Genomic DNA, 16,351 nt, shown 5'->3' on the forward strand with positions numbered 1-16,351 from the left:
ACAATGTTCTTTGGCACATGCCAAGCTGCCATTGAGTAGCTTTCACTCTTCTGGGGTGGCTTTTACTTTTTCAGGTCTATTATTTGCAAATTCTGTTTTTGAAGTCCAGAGGCTAAGAATTGGTTATGTGTTTTTTAGTGCTAGATTATGTGTAGAAATATTTGTAATGTGGTTTCAAGTCACCTTCCAACATTTCATTATTTTGTGGAGCAGTACATGGCCATTGATTAAGTACAGAATCAAAACTGAATCTTGCATTTGGTGGGTGACTAATTTTCTAATGTCACATTTTAATCATCTTGCTTTGGCACCAGAAACTACTACTTGCTATTTTAAGCACCAGATACAGGATTTGGGTATCCTAGGTAAGTTCAAATTGGCCTAATATATATAATATATAGATAATAATAATAATATAGAAGGTGGCTACTACCATTTGTTTGACGAGAGCCCTCTGAAGCAGCTGCCTATTTTGATAATCTGTATTCAGAAGGTGCTTGGGTAGAACAGCTGGCTGATATCTTTTCAGCTCTGCTGGTCTCAGCTCTGGATTACTCCTGAACAAGTTCAGATATTGATGGGTGGGTACTCAAAGCAGGGCCCCTATATCCAGTTATCGACAAAGTCTTCCCTGCTTTACCCCTAACCTGGGGTTTGACCAAGGAAGCTGTTGAAGTCCATGGGAGCCAAAGTTATTTCACAGCTTTAGAGAATCAGCATCTTAATCATGTTAAAAATATTTAATTAATACAAAGCCAAGGAATGAAGGCAAACCTTCATTCCTTGGCTTTGCATTAATTAAAGTAATTAGAGCTTTAAAAAACAGGTATGCTGTCTGCTAGACAGCACCAACCAGAGTGACATTTGTCTTCCAGGCATGAGTCAGAAGGTTAGATTAACTTTCAACTTTACAATACTGGCATAGTTATTGGCATCTCAGACTGATACTGTGGTGGGATTTACATACTCATCCAGTGAAGGAACTCAACTTCAACAGGTACAAAAATAGAGTTCAAAATCTAAGAAAATGTAGAGTTCAAGAGGTCTGAAACTGATTTGCTCTTAATAGGGAGGTTAGGATAAGTCTTCTGAAAAAGAAAAATTGTCAGTGCACGCACGTAAAAGATGCAGAGATTTAAACATAGGGTGGGAGGGGAAGGAAAGGAGAAATGAGACTGGGATTTGAAACAAGGTTCTGTAAATGTTGCTTTAACTATTAATTGAAGAGTAAACATCCTATTAAATTCTTATGGAATATGTGCATGAAAAGCACAAGTCAGATCTGCCCCATGTGGATGTTGTTTATGAAGCAGCCTCCTTGGAAGTGTTCCTCAGACTTTTGACAAATGAACTTTCTGTAGGTTGTACATTTGAACATGGAATGCCTATTGTTTCCATCTGCCTTTGGCTTGTACAGTTCCTTGGGGGCTTAATAGAGAGACAGACATTTAGTAGAAAGAAGGCTTTATGGAGTGGCAAAAGCACATTCTGGGAGAATGCACTGGGCAGAAAAAAAGAAAACACAACAAAAATAACTCAAAACCAACCAACCACTGTTTTCTACAGAAATTAAACCATCACAGAAGAAAAATGCTTTTAAAAAAGCACATACATTTTTCATGGAGTGGGCCTAAAGCACTTATTTATATTTCATCTCTGTATGACACGGTTTTGCTCATCTAATTCCATTTAGAACATTACAATTTTTGTTTCAAATGTCTCTCTGCTGAAACATATTCTCTAAAGTGCCCTGGAGCTGCTGGTATTGTGAATGTTATCTAAATGACTCATTCGAATTTTTAAGGACAACTCAGCTTAGGAATACAATATTCTGTTTTTCAGTTATTTTTATTTGAAAGTTTTTAGTTTGGGGTGCAGAGAAGAAAGATGCAGAACAACACATAGCACTTGAATAGAGTCACACAATCGCTGCTGTTTTCTGCTTTACAGGATGAAGCCAGACATGAGCAAGTGGCAGTTTCTCCTGGAATGCACAGTGTGTCTTGATTACTTATGGTTTCTCTGCAAAAAAAAAAACAACCCTGAAATATCTCTGGTTTTGATGATAATGTGAAAGACAACTATCAAACACTGCTGCTTATATGATGTCTGTTTCTTTGGTGCTGCTGCATATTTCACAAGTCGCAGAATTTCGACTCAACATTTCACGCATGCATTGGTTTTGCACACCTGTATATACCTGTATGATGAAGTTCTAGCTCCAGTGAAGCAAAAGTTTTCTTAAAATACATATTATACTATAATCCTATGTACATAAACATTTACAAATACTTGCTTGCATATAGAGAAGGTCAGGTTCTGTGTCACATATATCACAGAGCCCCTGAGGCTGCAAAGTCTTTTTTGAAATGTAGAATATTTTTGAAGGTAGGATATGTTATTTTGCTGAAGTAGACAGACTTAGGGGCTAAATTGTATGCTTTCTGAAAAACAAATTCAAAAACTCAGGAATACCTGAGTTTGACTTTGCTGACATGGAAAAAGTCCCTGCTGAAAGGATGTTCCTCTGGCACCAGCACACAGCAAGACAGGAATCCACTGGCTGCTGAGCTGCTTCAACTGCCAGAACACCACTTAATGTGAATTACCTTTACTTTTGTACTGGTGGTTTCCACACAGATTCAGAAAGCTCACTGAAGAGGATATTCCTCCAGGCAGTACAGACATTCAGTTTAGACCAGTCTATAGAATTACATAGTTTTTACACATGGGAATGCACCTTTTGAACACTATATGTTGACCTGTTGTTTGAAATTAAACTAAAGCAAGCTGGACTTCTGCTTCATAGAGAATAAGATTTTCTCAGGCTGTCAGAACAAGACCTCAAAGGGAGCCAGAAGAGAAAAGAGTGCTTTCCTAATTAACACCCCCAGCATTAACCAATCAGACAGCATATATAGGTATCCTTTCCTAAAAGTTAAGGCAAAAAAGGCTACCAGACCCACCTACTGTATATTCACAGACCATTAATTTTAACCAAAACATCTAGTTGAAGCTCAAAGACTTTAGTGAGGGAAAAACATTTCTCTGCTTAGAAAAGGATCTGCTTCAGGCCCAGGTTGGCAAGACCTGAGGAAGACATGCGATGGCAAGGAATGAATCATCTGAGATGTACACAAATGACCCTAGCAGATGAACCACACCTCATGCTATATGAGGTGAAAGATCCACAGAGCCTGCCAACCTGACCCAGGGAAAATTCCCTCCCAAACCAACTAAGGCAATTCGTAATCACCCTGCCACCTACAAAGAGATCTCCTGCTCTGGCCAATCTCTTGTGCTGCAGGGGAAAGCAGTTAATAACAATGAAAAGAAGCCGCCTACAAAAACCTTCGTTCCTTGCGCAAGGGAGGAGATGAAAAGAAATCTGCCCTGATCATCTTCAGAGAAATTGAAGTCTGTTAATTGTCTTAATGTGGAGTTGCTGTCTATAAGCTTTTAAGTTGAATGCTTTCCCATTAAGGAAAGGGATGAAGATGGCAAGCTGTCCAGGCCAGGCTTGAGCTCTCATCATCAACAGACCTCACAGCCAGAAAGCAGCTTCTTATTTCAAGACTGAGTTAGCTGAACTTCAGCTTCTGTCAGCCAGGTGGAAAAGCCTCTGCTGTCAGGTGTTTTCTTCAGACTGACCTCTCACCCTGCTCTCAGATTACCTGAATACTCTGAATTCTTGACAGCCCTCATCCTGATGTTTGTCTTCCAGGCCTTAGCTCACATCATAGCCCAGGTTAGACAGCACAAGACACATCACCTGATGAAGAAGCCTACAAACAATACTAAATGTTTCTCTTTTTCATGGATCACATCATCCTTTTTTTGCCACAACACAGCAGGGAAAAATTAAAATTAAAGAGCTCATCCATTATGCCATCTAAGTCTATCCATAAACCACTGTTTTCCAAAACATGATTTACTCTATTCTCTATGCCAACATATACCAGCACAGGCTAGACTGTATCAAAAAGCACTCTTTTGTCACAACAGAATACTTGAACTAGGTGATTACTCTTTACTTGGCTTTATTGTTTATTTTCTTGCTAAGCTTTTCCTCAAACTTGGTGTTACACATCAGCAGATGCTACACATTACTGACCATATTAAGGTGATTAAGGTTCACCTGGCCCACTCTCTCAGTGTATAAGTAAAACTACTGTAAAAGTACTTGAACAAGCTGAATGAATTTGAAGGAGAGGATGCTTCCTATAGAGACAACTAGAAGCAGAGAAAGATTATTGAATATTTTAGGCAGTGGGTAAGCTATATAGCTGAAGAATATTTCTTTGCTTCTACAAGGAAAAAAAAGAGTAGAGGAGAAGTTTTGCTCAGGGGACAGCAACTGCATTGCTGATTGAGGTGGAAAATCTGTGACAGAGCCTCTTGTTAGAACTGTTGGCAGTGTATCGTTCAAAGCAATACATGCTTTCTCTTCACCAGAGAGGGATTTTTCATTTCATCTATCATTCAGAAGTTGTAACTTTTCCAGAAGTCACATTACATTGTCATAGGCTCCCATTAACACAAAGACTTTCACTTTGTGAAGAAATTGGCTGCTGTGGAAGATGGGCACAGGGAGCAGGCGCTATAGGTGGCCTTCTCACATGGAGATGCTCCATCAATACACTCAACCAGAGAAGCTGTGTTTCTTCTGAAGATGAATTGCATCTCCCCAGCTTCCTGCACAGCACTTTGTACCTGGGTGTTCTGAATATTTCTAACATCCTTCTGCAGCACCATGCCAATTATGCTACTACAACAATCCCAGCACAATTACACGCAGGAGTTGCTTCCACCAAACAACAAATTTCTGAGACCTAAGGAAAGCTCAGCAAGACATCTAAAACTATTGGCTACAATTCTCTTCCCTAAAGAGAGGAAGGCCAGGGCATATAATATTTTCTTCATAAGGAGATCACTTTCCCCCTCAACGAAAACAGTACAATAAGCCATGTCAGAAGTAGTAGCTAAAGTAGTACTTTCAGTGGTCAGGAATGAAAACACACTGCTGTTTCAAATTGCCATTCTAGAATAAAGAATGAAATAAACATAAGTCAGACCATGATTTTTAAATTTCCATACCTTCTAATCAGTGTGATAATCATCTTTCAATGTCAAAGGATAAAGAAAGCAAAAAATCATATTATCATTATTTTCCTTTAAGCTTTGCAGTTTCCACATGTCTGAACTTAGCAGGGTACAAAAGTGTTGCCTTGCTACAGAGGCAGAAGTGATCAAGGAAGCTACGTGAATGTTGGATATACTTTTTGGAATACAGAGAAAAAGGCTCATAGATAAAGGGTCAGTTCAGCAACATAAATTATGTAGCTTGTTAAATACACCACCACCACTATGCACCCAGAAAATGCAGGTATTTAACAAGGTTAGTAATTTGGTACAATGGGATGATATCCATCACCGAATCAACATTTACACATACAGTAAATTAATTCTAAGCATCTGATGCTAAAAGAAATTGTATAGCTACATACACTGTCAGGATTCCTGTTTATATACGTCCTGCTTAATATCTTTATTGATAATCTGGATGAGGGGATTGATTGTACCAAATTTGCAGGTATCACCAAGGTAGGTGTGAGTGTTGATCTGTGTAAGGTAGGGAGGCTCTGCAGGGTGGTCTGGACAGGCTGCATCAATAGGCTGGGACCAAAAGTATGAGGTTCAACAAGACCAAGTAGCTGGTTGTACACTTTGGCCACAATAGCCTCAGCAGCACTATAGGAGACAAAGTAGCTGGAAAGCTTCCCAGCAGAAAAGGATCTGGGGGTGCTGGTTGAAGGCAGCTGAACATGAGCCAGCTGTGCTCCGGTGGCCAGGAAAGCCAATGCCATCCTGGCCTGTATCAGGAGCAGTGTGGCCAGCAGGAGCAGGGCTGTGATTGTCCCCCTGTACTCAGCACTGGTGAGGCCACACCTCGAGTGCTGTGTTCAGTTCTGGGCCCCTCACCACAAGGAAGACTTTGAGGGGCTGGAGCGGGTCCAGAGCAGGGCAGTGGAGCTGGGAAAGGGTCTGGGGCACAAGTCTGATGAGGAGCAGCTGAGGGAGCTGGGGGTGTTTATCCTGGAGAAAAGGAGGCTCAGGGGGGACCTTATCCCTCTCTACAACTGCCTGAAAGGAGGGTGCAGCCAGGAGGGGGTTGGTGTCCTCTACCAGGCAGCCAGTGACAGAACAAGAGGATATAGTCTAAAGGTGTGCCAGGGGAGGTTTAATTTGGACATTAGTGAAAGGTGATTAGACTTTGGAGTGGACTGCCCATGGAGGTGGCAGAGTCCCCATCCCTTGAGGGGTTTAAGGAAAGACTGGCGGTGGTACTCAGTGCCTAGTTAACATCATGGTGTTCAGTCATAGGTTGGGCTCTACATCAGAGGTCTTTTCCAACCTAGCTGATTCTGTAATTCTGTGGTATTTAATTACAACCCACAGGTAAATATTTCAGCTTTAAATAGTAGTATCAAATATCACTGTTTTCTAACTGATTTTTTAATTTCATGTGACATCCTTGCAATCCTAAACCCACCTATTGCTATTCACCTCACTAAATACTGTGTTCAAAAATAGCTTTAACAACAAACTGTAAACAGACTGACACACATATGTCAATGAAGCCTGAGGACCTAAAGAGAAGAGGAAAGTAAAGCAAAGTTATATCACTCAGAGCCTTGGTGGCCTGGCTACAAGAAACTCTTGGGTCTTTGCCTTAGTTCTAGGTCAGTTGACTGAGTCATTTGACCAAAACTTTTCCTCCTTCTTAAAAGCTGTAAAGTTCAGGATTAAAGTTATTGTCTGGGCTAACAAAATCCTAGCCAGCACTGATAAATGAGTAATATTAAACACTAATTCCAGTGGCATAAGTTGGCCTAACACTAAGAGAGTCAAGCCCTTTCTTAAAGGTTTCAAGTAATTTGAATGGGCAAAGACATCCTGATTCTTCTGCTTTACTCAGACTTGTTGCCTTTTGTTTAAATAACAATTTTTGTTGAAAGATTATACCAGGATTTGTACCTTTATGAACTCATGTATACCTTTGTCTATTCTTTCAGGATAAACAAGTTCTCTTGATGTTATTAATCACAACTAACAAAAGAAAAGGAAGTGGGGAGGGGGGACAGATTATCTAGAGATCATGTACTGTATTGAGCAACAATGCTTTGCATGTGCTTTCACTCCCAGTTTTAGAAAGACTCCGCTATGAAATGGACTTAAATTTGCACAAGCAACTCAGAAATACCAACTTAAGACATAACTAACAACTACTGTTTGATGCACTTTTTACTCTCCCAGTTGCTGTGGCTGTTTACTTCAGGTATTTTCTGTTGGAAATTTGTGCTGTTACCAGCAGCTGAGAGGAGCAGCTATGATTCCAGAAGCAGCAGTAGCATTCAATCCACCCAAAATTCTTACATAGTACTGTACAAGCTCTGGATATTCACAGTTTACAAGAAAGGTCTTAGGGGAAAACAAATAAAAATAACTTTTTTCTTTAACAGAAAGACAATTTCAGGAGAAAAATGTTAAATCATTAAAAGAAAACTTCCACCTTCACAGTGGACAGATTTTTAAAAATTTCTTCTCAAAAATTCTTGTTCTATATACTCTGGCAACATACTAAAAATGTCTTAAAGCCACAGACCTATTCAGAAACTTCAAGAGCTGAGCATTGATGGCATGCTGCACTTGCTGTTTTGATGAGTTTACACTCCATGAAGAGGAAGGAAACATCCCCCTGCACAGCATATGGCAGCACTACAGGAGATAGCAACAAGAAACGACCTTCAAGGGACCATCTGCCAGTTCTGCTCCAGTCACACCTCCTCCTTGCCCACAACATGACCCTTATACCAAGGAGACCAGCAAAGGATGCACATGGGAAACATCCTAAACAGTTAAAGCTCATGCTAGGCTTGCATCATTCACTTCACCTTCACTAGAGTTTTCCCAATCAAATGCCAAGAGCATTTAACCTTTAACACTGTTGTCCAGAAGCATCTGAACACACCACTGAAAACATGGCCCAGAGGTGGTTATCCATTCCTCACTGCTTCCACATCTTCAAATATTCTTTCAAAGAATAACAAAGGGAGAAAACTGCTAAGACAAAAATGTGATCTTTATGGCAGATGGTACCACAGGATAAATGGCTGTCGGTCTGCTGTAAATAATTCATCATTGTCAAGTGTGGTGCTCCAGTCATCTCAACAGAAGTATGCGATACTACGAAAAATGCAACATTTGTCACACAAGTAGCACAGACATCATGGGGCTTTCTTTTTAACCCAAGTTAGGCACAAGAATGTGACTGACAGAGCCAAGACTTTAAAGATGCAGAGGAACAATGTTACTTACACACACAAACAGGCCCTGTGTGCAAACTGTGTGTCCTCCATAACCAGGGACAAGTAAAATGAGTGCCACCCACTTGCCATTCACTTGTGAGAAGATGATCAGAGCATGAGAGGAACAGACAGGAGCTTTGTTCTGTTTCTCTCCTGAGGCCCCAGGATGGCAGCCAGTGCACATCACATTACCTGCATGTTTAGGCCACCAGCAACACGTGCTAGAGAAAATTTGAAATAGGGGGCTCACTAGGTACCATTCAGCCTCACAGCTCTTAGTACAAAGCCTGGGACAGTCCAGCTCATGCCACAGCACTCGACACCCAGGTTCAATCTCCTGTTTCAGGGATGACATGGGAACAGTTGGGCAAACAGGCAGTCACCGTGTGGAAGACATTTCTGAATACTGCTCTTACAATACACCATTTTCCCTTAGACTTCTGCAGAGAGTCCAGAGCTACAAGAACTATTCTTCCCAAATCACATAGAAGGCCAGCAAAACAAGGAACAGCATTAATTGATTCACAAGAGAGAATCCAGGTAAAGAACTGTAAACACAGTTATGCTCATCTCCCCAGTAACTGCACAGAGATGATATGCTTGACCTCGAAGGGAGGTTTGAATCACCTATTAATATCCTTCCAGAAGAGGTCCCCATATCCATCTTAGGTGCTTAATCACAGCATTGAATGCATCCTTAGGGTTGTCCCTCATCTACACCTCTTATATACAAGGTTGTTACAAGTCCCAGCTTGAGAATACATTTAGCTCAAGAGAATATTTTTTTTAATCCCCTGCATTTCTGGCTGATGCTTCTGCATTCCAAGCAACACTGAGAAAGGCCTCCCTAACAGCCATGATGGATGGGGCACAGGACCAGCCCAAAAGACCTCCAATCCCTGCCCCTGGGCAGACACATTTTCCCAAGCAGCAGGCAAGGATGGTCTGTCAATGCTGTTCCAATCCACAGAAACAGCAGGTAGACCTGAGATGTAGGATGAATATAGTCTTCATTTAAATAAAATATGTTCATGCAAAATGGTGTCAACACCTTCCCTCTTTTTTTTTTTTTTTCCTCCCCTCTTGTCACTTCTCTCTCATTTCTGCTCATTTTACCCACATTACAGCTGTAGCTGTATAAATGACAGGCTGTGGCCTAGCATCATGTGATAGATCATCCTACATCAGCTCTGAAAAATGGAGATGCTGTCAACTGTCTGGTTCTCCTCACATTCACTGTCAGCATCAGTGCATTCAGGCAGCATGTCACAGCCATCTGAACAAGATGAATACAGCACTGTGAGCATCAGCTTGGGAACCAAGTCAATCAAATATGTGACCACAACCACACAGAATCATTTGTACTGAGAAACTGCCACAGAGAAAGGGTTTCTAGTGCTCTGCTATACCCAGTACTGCCACTGGTAGTTTTTAATTAAAATATCTGCTTGATCTGGTTGGAAAACAAAGAGGGATTTTTGTGATGAGGCTTTCCATACAGTAGATTGCAAAGAAAATCTCAGCAGCCCCTGGGGTTGAAGACAATCCTGGCATGAACTACAGCTGTCAGGGACCAGTCTGGCTATCTCTAATCTCACTGGACTAGTCTCACTGACAGGCTCCCACTGTGAAGCAAGAGGATTGATTCTCCTGTGCTACCCAGATCCCTCTAATAGAGGGTCAGAGGAGATAATGTCGCATCCTTTCCTCTACCTAGTGTGATAGAAGGTGTCACTGCCCATGGCAGGTGAGTTGGACCTGGGTAAGATTTCTTCCAACCCAAGACGTTCTGTGACTCCATAACTGTTCGGTACGACTAATCTGGAAAGGAGATGAAATTAAAGGGACCAAAGAGAAGACTATTGCCATTTAGTTCTCATTTGTAAAAGCAGAAAATAGCAGTGAGTCATGCAATGGTTCAGCGCTCTGTTCATAGTACAACATGGGTATGCACTGCCTCCTTTCCCACCACCCTCTCCTCGAGGCTCCTGGACTCTGTATCCCAGCTGGGTGCACTGAAAGTTGTGCACCCCTTATCAGGGCACCTTGAAACAAGAGGCCTTGCCCATATAACAAGAAGCTGCACAGTCTAAAATTGTGGAGGGTATGAAATAGGAAAATAAATGTTAATCCTGTTTCACTGTATTTCATCAGACAACATCCATAGCTTTTCTGGTTTTCTCTCTCTTTCTTCTCTCTGTCCCCTAGAATGCTCCTCTCATAAATATGTCCAGGTCTTTAAGTGTCTCTCTTATAAAATGTCTGTATTCTGTTGCCTGCTAAGGTTGGTCTCACAACCTGGACAAACAATCAGTCACTACACAAACAAGCAGGAAAATGTTAACCCATTGTGCCTGTGCTCAAACTGGTTTCAACATCAACAAACTAAAGCAGTGGTTTGGAAAAACACCAGGAATGCCTTTAGCAATTCAGTGATAAAAAGCAGCATTCGCTCAGTTAAAGTGGCATTTATGGGCAAATTTTTGAGCACTGTCCCAGAATGAAAAAAAATAAATAAGTATCATAAAAACATCAGGAAAAATGCCAAAACAGCAAGGACTTTGCAACAGTCAGAGAACAGTCGTATTGAAAGAGAACAGGATTTCAGCTCAGATAAAAGATGACTCTTTCAGCTATCTTGGGAGGTTCTCCAACCAGAAGATCCATTTGAATTGTCAGTGGAAACCTGGACTCTTTTTGGCTGCTAACACAAGTGTTGAATCTCTTTCTGGGGTGGGGAACCTGTGCTACATGTCTGTATCTGAATGACACAGCTCAGTGTAGGGGGAGAGGAACTCCAGTTACAGAAGCACTTCTGGTTTTACCTTTACAGCAGAAGGAGATGGGATAAATTGCAAAGGAGAAGCTGCATAACATTGTTAACAATAAAGTGTCCTCCTGATTTCTGGAGGGACTACATCTCTCGGCCTCGCCTGGATCTCATTTGGTACCTGAATGAGAGCACTGTCTCATTCACTGCTTTATCTGAAAATGAAAACTTAAAGCAATTTAGAAATTTAGAGTAATTCTATGGGGATCCCTCCATGACGCTTCTGCCCCTCATGTGGCCCTTGACTAAAGGAAAATGCTCCTTGCCTTCTTGATGCAGAATGCACATGCAGCTGAGCTAGGCAATTTATCTGAAATTTGATACCCATTATTAAAAATAGCAACAATCAAGACCGTTTACTTAAATTATTAAAAATATTCCCCAAATTCCAAAAGACAGGCAGTTCCTGTGGATTCTCTACTGTCCCTGTCAGCAGGGATAGTCATGTGGAAGTGTTCATGTGCAACTGTGGATATGAATCAAATGAAGATGCTACTTCTGTTGTATATACCAAGAGATGCATTTATTTAAATAGCTCCCTGCACTGACAAGGGCCTTAAAACAGCTCAGTATCAGCAGACAGGACCTAGAACGTGAAATTAACTCACAGGCAGGGGATCATATAAATCATGGAAAGTTTCTTCAGTTTTATATCACAGCCTGTACATGAAAAAATAAGCAGCGAGGCCAGGCTCAGACCATATTTGATTCTGCTAATATTCAAACCTAGTCCATTTGGGAGATAAAAAAATTCTATTATAGTTCACAAAAGATAGAACAAAACTGAATTTTTCTTTCTACCAATAGTATTTTGAAGAGTAATGCAGGAAAGCTGCAAGAGATTTTATTTTGTGTTTAAAAATACTCCACAGAAATTATAGAACAATCTGTATTAAAAGAATTATTTCTTCATAATCTAGCAAATTTGACTTTCATTTGCCGTGAGGTACAGTTACCTGACACATTGTCGAGTTGATGGATATTTTTAAAGTTAGATCTCATTCTAAAATGCAGGCTGTCTGCTGCCAGCACTTGAGTAATGTGCTGGCTCATTAACAGATCTCTTTGTACGAGAAGAGGTAGAAGATTATCCCCAAGCTCGTGTCTTCTAGCCAAACAGACACATTATTCTTGTGGTGCTCAAAGTTCTGAATGGTCATTTACAGTAAAGGCAACAGCTTTCACTGGAAAACAAGTGGCTTGCCAAGAAATGATGAATTAAAAAAAAAAAAAAGAGGAAAGAAAGAATAAAGAGGAGCAGATCCATTGCAAATCTCCAAAAGATGAAGTACTGACAAGGAAAAAAACTTGAGAAATGCTGTAACTTGATAATCTATCTCATACCTCAACAGCTCTGCTATTCCCTTGGATTCTACCAGGAGGAATACAGAAATGTGACAGAAATGTAGGTGTCAGAAGACAATCTAACTGGGGGCAGGGATTGGAGAGGCAAAGAAAGCTATGAAATATGATATAGGTACAGTGCCAAGTAATGCAGCATTAAGACAAGCTGACATTACTAGAACAGATATAATTCCTGGCCTTACTTGATGGAGCTTATTCACTGTGTTCATCACTTCTTATCCAAGCTGTCAGGAACATTGTAGCACTTATCATACACAGTATTAACAAAAAACACACCTTTGAAAACTGTGTTAAACAAACTGAGATAATTCATGACAGAGTTGCTAAACTCACAGGAAACGGGTTTGTTTTCTGACCACCGAGCCAAAATCTTGAAGACTTTTCATGACAGGCACTTCTCATATAACCATTGCTTACATTTTTTTTTTTTACCAAGAAGCTTTCTAAAATCTCAGTCTTGTGGGGTAACTGCCAAGAAAGTAGACAACTTCAAATTTTTCAACTCTCAAGCGTTAACTGGTGGGTCAAATAGAATCTGGTGGGTCGCCCATGTGCCGTGTCAGCACTTTAGTCAACAAGAACTAATACCTAACAGACCAAAACCCTTCGGGATATTTGTTCACGTTCTTTCAAATTAACATTGCATGTAAACTTGTCTACATAACTGAGCTCTGGCAAAACATTGTGATATTAGGGCAAGGTTTGAGCCAGTCTTACCTGTCATTACTGCACTGGAGGAGCATAAACACAATATCCAGTATGGAGTGTGGTCACACTTGTTTGTCAGTTGCATGCAGAGAACATGCTTCTCATCACTTACATCTCTGATCAGGGAATTAGACTTCTGTCAGCATCAGTGGAGTCACTGAGGGAGAAAAGAGTAACAATCTGCATTCCATACTAGTTGGCTAAAGTAAGTAGATCTGGTCAAACGGTGAACTAATTCAGAACTAGGTCATTAAACAAGTTAGCTCTGATATTATTCACTGAGTTGCATTATTCATTGTGTGCAGATAATTGCTAGGTCATTTGCAAAATATTTCTGGCTCATGATTATTTCACAAATTTTAATTTCTTCAAGAAAAGTTTCAGTCATCCAATGAGGAAACAGTGAAAGAATGACTATGAACTGGATTATCTATTGTATATCACAAACATTGTCTTGCTGAAGTGAACCTGTCATGAATAATCCATAGACCAAAACAGATGCACCTATTGCTTACAAGCAACACAAAGATAACAGGCTTGGTCTGCAAACAATAGAAAGTAGGTTATTGAATTGAATTATTGCATAATTCATTTGCAACAAATAATTCAGGGTGCTGATTTCTTTCCCAGAACACATTTACAATAATATCTACTTTGAAACTAGTAAAACCATATAAAGTTAAATAACACAAATTAATTAGATTAATTAATTCTAAGTACCTGAAGGCTGACTTCAAAACCAACAAGGAAAAAAGAGTAAGGTGAACAAAAAAAAAAAAAAAAGGCTACTTTTAGATTATATAGTGCTCCTTCTTCTGGATGATAGAAGAGTGATATTTAACAGCGTCAGTAAACTCATAAATTTGCTGAAATTACCATTACTAAAAAAAAGTATCCCACCATCCCACCACTCTCTATCAGCCTCAAGACATGATTGGGTACTTTGCTACATGCACAAGACCACCCCAGTACCACCTTCAGCAAGGTAGTTTCAGTAGTCAATGTATTATCAAGAGGCAGTGTCAGGGAAAAGTCAGTAGTGAAAAATCTAAATTACTTCATCCAATAATGCTTCAGCACTATAAATAAAACAGGTCGCCACCGTTTTAAGGACATCATTTTGCTGCCTCTTGTTGTAACCTTCCCAAATGCCAAAGACTAACAAGAATGAAGTGTTTTTTGGCCTTGAATGGGAGACTCCTTTTGAGAAGTGAGACCTTAAAGGACACAGGGAAAACTATTCAGACATTAGACATTTTTTTCCCATGGAATTTTTATTACCCTTTGAAATTTCCTCTTGAACTTCCAAATCTGGATATTCTTTTAATGAATCAGATGCCTAGGAAATGGCCACAGCTTGCTTATTTTCATTTGTTTTAACATTAAGTACCTCCTAAAAAAGGCTTTCCTAATTTTTTGTAGAATTAGAATTGATAGGATTGCTGGAGATAGAATCTCCAGATTTGCCACCACAGTGATGGCAAAAAACCACAAAAACTAAAACAAAATAAAACAAGAAACAAGACCCACTTAAAAACCTATAATGTGGCCTAGGCTTCAGGTTCCATTACAACAATTTTCCTTAATAAAGCAGTAGAAAAATGTGGTGAAAAGATGTCCTAAATCAGACACTCTAATCTGCCTCTTTCTTGTTTTATTAGTATCTCAATTTACAAACTTTGTAGACTTCATGCTTGAAACTCACAGGCAGTTGGAGATAACCACAAAAGGAACTGCACAAAACTACAAACAAAGCAGCTGCAAATGTTAGGAGTGGACTAAAGTCTTAATCCTGCAACATCCTACTCAGGTAAGTGGGTCTTGATAATGTATCTGAACTTTGTGTAAAACTGGACACAAGGAACAGCTTGAAAACTTTGTGCATATTTTGCAGTACTCTGAAATGTTTTCTGAGGAAAACTAGGTTTTCAAGATGTCTCTTGAGTGTTACCATGGTAGTTGATATAGGGAAATAATTTCCAAGGACAGAAATGTCAACTGCCTGATGCCCAACAATCATCTTCAAAATACTTGAGGGACAAAGGCAGGGCTATTTACCCACTGTTGGTACAAGCAGGAAAGAGTGTAATCACTTTGCATAGTTTCCCTCCCGAGGCTGAGGACAAACAGGAACAAATCTGAGGTCACTGCAGGCTAACATGGCAATTACCTTACCCTCCCTTTTCCCAAAAGGTATCCCTTGTGCTTTTATGAGTTTAAGAGTACTCAGCAGATGCTGAACTTCCAAAACAAAGGATTATTTGAAGGGTTGGCTCACATGACGCCCTCACAATTTAAGGGACAAGGACACGCTAAAGCATTTCTCCGATACAGGGACAGGATGAATAGACAAATCTTCAGACTCTTTTCAAGTATCTTATTACTCTGTTCAATTATCTGTTTGCAAAACACCTCTTCTACTTTTGTCCTAGCTTTTTCTGTTAACTTTTTTACAGTTAAAAAATGCTCATGTTCTATATTTCTTTTATTTATTTATTTAGGATTCATAGTTACCTCCATTTTATGTCCCCTTGGAACACAGGAGTTGTATCCATAGCAATTAATGTCCATAAATAATGCAATGTCATGTAGCAACATGAAATACGAAGGCCACACGTTAGAAAACCAGACTGGTGAACACCCAGCTGGTAGTCCAACACTCTCAGTCTCAAATATCTACCTAATTCAGATTGGTAGTTTTACAAGGAATATGAAATTTTTGTCTAAATCTCCTTTAATGTTTTCTGGACTTAAGTATAATAGCCTCTTCTCAGATATTGTTTTGGTTTCAGATGCATATAGAGTGCTTTTGATATACAGGGAGAAATAAAACACAAAGGGAGAGAAGAAGAGAACAATTAATATGATTTATTAATATGAAATGTGCATTAATCATTAGCCAGCCATTCTACATTCATCACTTACAGGAAGGCTCATCATTCAAACCATTTTTGGTGCCAACGTTAATTGCCTGATCTTGGGGATGATCTTCCTTCCCACTGAAATCAACAAGACAACAATTTTCACTAACTTTTACAGGTACACATTTTGCCCCTTAATGGCAGCCAAAGAGCTGCCT

At 39.9% G+C, this 16,351-nt stretch overlaps 1 long non-coding RNA gene across 2 annotated transcripts in view; it reads right to left on the reverse strand.

Moving 5' to 3' along the window:
* Positions 1-1,829: 1,829 nt before the first annotated feature.
* Positions 1,830-16,351, reverse strand: part of LOC111923740 (uncharacterized) — a 135,932-nt gene continuing 121,410 nt past the window's right edge. The window contains exons 4-6 of one of the 2 annotated variants that reach the window (XR_015273895.1): positions 16,198-16,271; positions 13,282-13,429; positions 1,830-2,022 (exon numbers count right to left, since the gene is read on the reverse strand). This is a non-coding gene — a long non-coding RNA (uncharacterized LOC111923740). The remainder of the gene's footprint in view (positions 2,023-13,281; positions 13,430-16,197; positions 16,272-16,351) is intronic. The other variant, XR_015273893.1, reaches the window with a different exon arrangement.

The sequence above is a fragment of the Cyanistes caeruleus genome, chromosome 1 (assembly GCF_971803275.1).
Source record: "Cyanistes caeruleus chromosome 1, bCyaCae1.hap1.1, whole genome shotgun sequence".
Classification (NCBI taxonomy): domain Eukaryota; kingdom Metazoa; phylum Chordata; class Aves; order Passeriformes; family Paridae; genus Cyanistes; species Cyanistes caeruleus.